This window comes from Zophobas morio, unplaced genomic scaffold (assembly GCF_036711695.1).
Source record: "Zophobas morio isolate AGI-343-1 ecotype UQ-CSIRO unplaced genomic scaffold, CSIRO_AGI_Zmor_V1 ptg000030l, whole genome shotgun sequence".
NCBI lineage: Eukaryota > Metazoa > Arthropoda > Insecta > Coleoptera > Tenebrionidae > Zophobas > Zophobas morio.
Genome location: NW_026972135.1, coordinates 18881065 through 18888181, shown reverse-complemented (window position 1 = coordinate 18888181; position 7117 = coordinate 18881065). Strand labels below are relative to the sequence as shown.

The following is a 7117-nucleotide window of genomic DNA, read 5'->3' as shown; positions in this document are numbered from 1 at the left end:
TTGGCTGCAAAAGGCACGCAGAAATAACATGAAAATGATTTGTTAAATTTAAATTATGTTCCATTGTGAAGTCAAGTCGTATGAATTCTATTACAATACTTCCTTAGCTTACTGTCGGCAAGCCAAAATCAAGAGAATAGAGGTCTTTTAAAAACAGGCAAATAGTGCTTAAAGAGAAGATAGTTTCAAATAAGGAACATACTGTTGATATTTTGGGAACGACTGCTGTGGATCCTCAGGTGTCCATTAGACATATATCTGAAAAAACAAATACATCTAGATTTCGATTAAACGAATTTTAAACCAAACCAATTTTAACTATTATAAAATTAATTTACATCAAGCTTTGACGCCAAGTGAGTTTGAAAGAAGATTAACTGTAATGGCTTAGCTCAGTGAAGCACGAGTAATAAGTAAATACCATAAGTAAATTCTGGTGATCAGATGCAGATGTTTTCATAATAATTAGATTATAAATGGAAGTAAATATCTGCAGAAAATCCTCACTAAATATAGAAACAAGAGACTTGGGGCGGCATTATGTTCACCTAGTTGTAAGAAAAATGACGTATTTTCACCTCATAACGCGCCAAAGCAACTATTTAAATCAAATATTTCATGGGAAACGGATTGGAAAAGTGGTGTGATTGACGTTGCTAACCAGGCGTGAACCACAGCATGGAGCAGAATGTAGTTCAGGGTTCGACATTTTGAACTATTTTCACTTTTGGACTATACTTGTTGGTTATTATACGAGGAAAACGTAAAAATGTATATATGTATATCAAACATATAATAATAGAAATCAACTCTGAAAAACATTTTCACAATTTATCACATAGGATAAACAAAAACAGGGTCGAAAATTCTCATTATTGATATATTTTTTGGAAAACAATACTATTTTTTGTTAAATATCTCACGATTAATATTCTAAAGACAGGGGAAAATCCGTCCAAACAACTTTTTTCTTTCAGCTTGATGTGGATTTTCCGACGCGAAACGACAAGATTTCCAATAAACTGCACAAAAAGGGAGGCGGCCATCAAAGAACTAATAAATTGACAAAGACATAAACGATGAATAATCAATTTTTCAAATATTTTACATGGAGCTTTTCAGGGAGAAAATGGCTTAATAAAAGTCTAAGCACGACACAATCGACCAGATGGGGACTCGAAAGGAGTCAAAGTTGCCGATTGGGAATGCGGGGTTTGTCAGCCTTGTGTCTATACACAATGATATCAAAGCCTCGAAAGATATCGCTAATATTTCATATATCTCGTAATTGACGTCTTTGACTTTATCGAGTGTAAAAGGACGCAAGGGGCGGGTGAGGATGTAACGAAGCTTTTTCATCGGGAAATTATGAACAATGAATATCAGTTTTGATTTGTCAGTAATTAAATATTGCGTAATGAAAATAAATACTTGATTCTTGAATTTTTATTTAGTTTTATTAAATCTCGAATGTTCTTTAAATAATGTTGCCTGCTTTGCTTTAAATCTTGCTTAACGAATTCCTGATCTGTAAAACAGCCAAAAACAAGATGTTTATCGTTTCCCAATACCGGAGCACGTTTTTCAACCCCCACAACCGTAAGCAAAATCCCAATTAATTCATAAGACGGAAATGGAGGGGGCAAAAGCTCTCCGGGCGCTTTCGCAGAAAATAAAGAAACTTTTTATCAATCAGCCAGCGATACGTTTCTAAATGGAACGCGAAGTCTTCGAATGAAATCCTCAATTATTAATACACCATTACAGACTGAATAGGAGCTGTATTGCAAAATAAACGAACCAACAGATTGCATTTGTATAGCGCCCACCTATGTCTTCTATAAATACTTGTCCCCAGGCCACGACCGCGTTCATTTCAAAAATAATATAATAGTAGGTACAAGCGTTGAAAAGCGTCCACTTTCCGCTTTCCTGCATATTTGTGTTTAGAACTACCAGAAAAAAGGAACTTTTAGCTTCAGGCCGAGTGTATCCGCTGTTGCAAGATAATTAGAGATCAATAAAAGTGTTAATGCTGAAAGCTGAAGCATTAATTCCGATCAGAATATATCTGTTACCGTTCTGTCTTTGATTTGTCCTGTCACAGTGACAAAGACCTTCACTTCGTTAAAGTTTTGAAAATTGTTCAGATTATAAAAAGAGAACTAAAGAACCTGTTGAACTGACATTTTTATTAAGCTAAAATATTAGTTTTTTACGAAAAGGGCAGTCAAACAGACAAACAAACGGAAAATGAAATACCATATTCGTCAAAACTGTCCTACAACAATACTCCATTAAAAACTAAATTTAAAAAAAATATATTCGTATATGCATTAAGTTTTAATGCCCCAAGTACTAGTTACAAAAATAATACAATAATGGTGCACGCTTTGAATAGGGCCCACTTTCCGCCTTCTTGCATATTTGTGTTTCGATCCGTCTGCAGAACAAACCCCGAGCAAATCGGATTGGGAATTGGCAAGATGAAAACCGAAAATCGTTAGCAAATATTTGAAGTTTGAGATCGCGGTCTTAATGGTGTCGGGGGAATTCGAATAATTGGATCATTCATGTGCACTATTTACCCATTTTTTATTCGATTTAGTGTGTCGAGGGCAAAACATGTGTTTCGTTTATTCACGAGGAAAAAGGGACAAATCCGGAATCGCTTATGAAGATAAATATGCGCGTTTCATTTCATCGGAAAAAAATTAACCTGAGGGTGTGTCGTCACATTAAAGCTTGTTATTCGTATATTAATATCATAAAGCTCACGTTATACATTTTACTTGCTAATGATGTTTGATCGATCTAATAGTGGATAATAATAATGACAGTGTATACCTACCCCTTTTATTTATCCATCATCAGGGTGTAATGTGTTTGTGGAAAAATTAAGTTGATTACTTGCTGGGTAGTTTTTAAGGAAGCGCTAAAGCGAGGAGGGTTAATAAATCTTTATCACACTTGGACACGTTAATAGAGTGATTATTGCGAATGTTTGTCATTAAAATAACCTATTGTTTATTTAGTTTTAATTTTTATTTTAATAGATGATAAGCATTTTTTGCACGATCGGGTTTTTGCGTACTTGTTAAGTAAGTAAATATTACAGCCCTAATTCTGTTATATACATAACACAGTAGGGTGACTGATAAGTGAGTGAAACCTTTATTAACATATTAAAAGAGAATTATATTAATTAATATTAGATTATGTGAAACAATTCGGGGATGCTTATTTAAAATTTGTAGTTCGATATGGGGGACGGCAAACAGACGGACACACAGACAGACGGACAGACAGACAAACAGACGGAAACGAGGTATATATTTCTTCGTATTCTAGAGGTCATGAAAGGTCGAGAAAACGTAAAAGGAGATAGTCGGCCGACGGACTCGATTACGCTTACGCTCGAAAAGTAAAAATTCAATTTTATAAACTACTTTACCAAAAAAACTATGATAATTACAAATATTGCAGTTTCGTAAAAGATTCCAAGCAGCAATAAAGTTTGCAATTTCAGGGATAGGAAAATGTTAACCGAAATCAGAATTTTTTCTGTAATTAATTTAACATTAATTTGCACTTTTTACAGTTTTTGAGATTCCAGCATTAAGAAAATATAAAAAGATGCCGGCGAATTGAATGGATTTTTATTTGTTAATTGTTTGTTACGCATGGCATATTCTTTAAATTAGTTTATACACATAGTTATGTGAGTTTTAAGTCATCGAATATCATAAAAGAATGTTTTTACTTCTCGAGAGTAAGCTAATAGGGAAGTATTGTAATCGAGTACATCCCAGTAAACACAGTTACGTCTTAGCGATGTTAATGCCATTTAACTCTGTCTACGATCTTGTTAGCTGTTACATCCCAAACTGCGTACATTTGCTTTCCCTGTGCTATGTAATGTAATCAACAGTGACCCATGCTTGTAACATACTGGTGACATCCACATTGTTTCAGACTAGAGACGTGCTCGCTGGTACATCATCATAACGTTGTGTTAGTATGTCGCTAGATTCTCTATATTTTGATGTATCTGTTACGTTTTATTTTAAACGCCAATATAACGTATTAAATGGACATAGACGTTACGTATATATCGCAACATCGTAAACATATGACTCTCAGTATATTTTATTAACATGATCTATGCGATATGAATAGGCATTTCAGAAAGTCTAGTTACCATTTAGGGATATGGATATGGAGAGTAAAATTTAGAGCTTACAGTAAATTATTATTTTATTCAGTGTTTGAAAAAATATAATATGTAATAAGTAATAAAATACAAAAATTAATATAAATTCATAATATAAATAAATAAATATATACATGATTTCCTAATTCGAAAATAATACAATATAATTTACACTTAAAAAAAGACACAGAAACTATAAACTGTCGTTGTTTTTTCTTTCTTCAGGCGTTGACTAGAATGCCTTAGCCACTCTGAGCAGCGTTGTTCTACTTCTTTTTCTATTGCGGAATGGGTCTTCATTGTAATTTCTTCAAAAATAAAAATTGTAATAATTATATTTATTGCAAAAAAAAATACCTTTCATAATATTCATTGTTTTTGTCCCAGCCATTTCGGAATTTTCCTACCGAACAAACAAGCTACAGCAAATTCGCTGATTTTTTTTTTTTAATATACGCCCCACATTGTTCTTTTTCCCATTACCACCTATCTGGGACAATAGCAGTTCCTGAAATAAGAAAAGAAGAAAATATTTTTATGTGTATATATCGAGTGACTGAAATAAGTTCGGAAAATAAAACCACAAGATCACGAACTAGAGAAAATTTTAAGTAATTTATCTAGTCCTAATTCAGGGGAAAAAAATATATCAAGATCTACACCTCATTCAGTGCCATTTGTTTTCATCTAAGCAACACACAGCAAAAATAAAGAAAAAAATTAGTCACAATGGAAACTCAAAAAATCATTGCCGCATCATTTACATTTAACAAGATGTTCCGTATTTGTTTCTTGAAACTGGAGCAGCAATTTAATTACTTTGAATCCGTGTGACAATTAAAGGATTTTTTTTTCCCAATCTATTTGGAAGTCACCGCGTATGTATAACATACAGGCTGCTTCATTATAAGACTTTTCTGCAACCCACTATGTATGTAACGTGTTAAGCGAAATGTGTCATGTTTAGTAGGTTCCTAAAAAGTGTTATATTATTACAGGCATCTACCTGTATATAATATCCAAAATTATGTTATATGTAAGTACATATAAATATATTTAGTCCAGTCATTTTAGCATAAAAAAGGGATCAACCTCGGAATGAGAGACAATAAGCTGAATTTTTGTGTAAGCCTTAATTTTGGCGTTCTAAAAGTTGTCTCAAAAGTCTCATGTATGCGTCGTAAGTTATTCAAGGTCAAAGGTCAAGAAAAACAGTTTTTTGCAATTATCTCAGTTTCTATTGCTCCAATGATGTTAATAATTATTATCATAATTGTAGAGCACAAAATTTGGGACAAATTTTATTTGAAATATTTTTTCATGCGCTCAATCGTTTTTGAGATAGAGGACAGTGAGCGCGCAGCGCTCGTCCATACGTACTGTAATGTTTGTATTATTAATCAATTAATACATTGTATTTAATAACATTTTACATATTTTCAATATATTCATAGAATAATACTTACCTACTTTGTGTAATTAAAAACTCATTTAATGAAATATTTATTGTATATCTCAATTTATTTATATCTTTAAAATGTGTAAGTTTTTAAATACTTATTTTTCTATCATGATTATAACTGGGAGGTCTGGAAACAACAATTCAGGGCACCGAAGATGACGATGATGAAACAGAAATTCCCGAACGTCCAGAAGATGACGGTGAAGAAGAAGAAAATTGATACTTTTGTTCTTTAAATTATTAAAAATTTATAGATTTTCACTGCAATCCAATTTCAATCGTAAGAAATATACAGCTGCTGAATAAAGATAAAATTAAAATATATTAACTCGTTTTACTTCCTTAAAATTTACTTTGAAAAAATTAATATAACTTTAAGATATATAATAATCTAACCTAAGATATACTTACAATAAATATGTCATTTAAAGAGTTTTTAATTACACAAAGTAGGTAAGTATCATTAAATAAATGTATTGAAAATATGCAAAATGTTATTAAATGCAATGTATTAACTGATAAATAATACAAATTTTTCAAAATTCAAGGTAGTATTCACAGATATTCACGGTTGATTGCATTACAGTATGTATGGATGAACGCTGCGCGCCCACTGCCCTCTATCTCAAAAACGATTAAGTGTATCAAAAAATGTTTCAAATAAAATTTGTCCCAAAGTTGTGCTCTACAATTATGATAATAGGTGTTAACATCATTAGAGCAATAGAAACCGAGATAATCGCAAAATAATGTTTTTCTTGACCTTTGACCTTGAATAACTTACGACGCAGACACGAGATTTTATGAGACTTTTGAGACAACTTTTAGAACGCTAAAATGAAGGTATATACGAAAATTCAGCTTATTATCTCTCATTCCGAGGTTGATCGCTAATTTGACTGGACTAATTGTATTTTTTTAACTTACAAAGAAGCCTGCTTGTTGTAGTAGGCAGAGATAATCTTCTAATTCCTCAAAATTTGTTTACCTGTGGTCTTAGCGGCATATCTTCTATTACTGTTTTCTTTTTGATTTGTCACATTTGATGACGTTTTCATATTGGAAATTTGTTCACTCGTTTCCTTTAGAATTTCTTTTGTTTGGCACATATTTTTTGTATTTGTTTCAAGTCTAGAGTAAAATTATGTTCATTAGCACCTAGTTCATAAAAAATTGCAGTAACATACCTTTGCGACATGTTGTGGCAAAGCGCCTCACTTTCAAAAACAATCACCATAAGTTCTTCAAAATCAGCGGGCGTATCTTCAGTGATTAATGGTGGTATTTCCAGCTTGTCTGAAAAAACTGTTGTTGTTATTTACGTACAGTTATCAAAAACAACAGAAGCATGTAAAAATTAAAATGATTACTTCATTAGAATTATATTAACTTACCTACTTAGTGTAAATGAATGAATGGCACAATTTTCACAAAACTGCATT

At 32.1% G+C, this 7117-nt stretch overlaps 1 long non-coding RNA gene across 1 annotated transcript; it reads right to left on the bottom strand.

The window, feature by feature from the left end:
• Window positions 1-4380: 4380 nt before the first annotated feature.
• Window positions 4381-6666, bottom strand: LOC135139085 (uncharacterized). The gene is made up of 3 exons (XR_010282115.1): window positions 6603-6666; window positions 4571-4721; window positions 4381-4521 (listed from the first exon to the last, which is right to left on the bottom strand). It is a non-coding gene; the product is annotated as an uncharacterized LOC135139085 (long non-coding RNA).
• Between the last annotated feature and the right edge of the window lie 451 nt (window positions 6667-7117).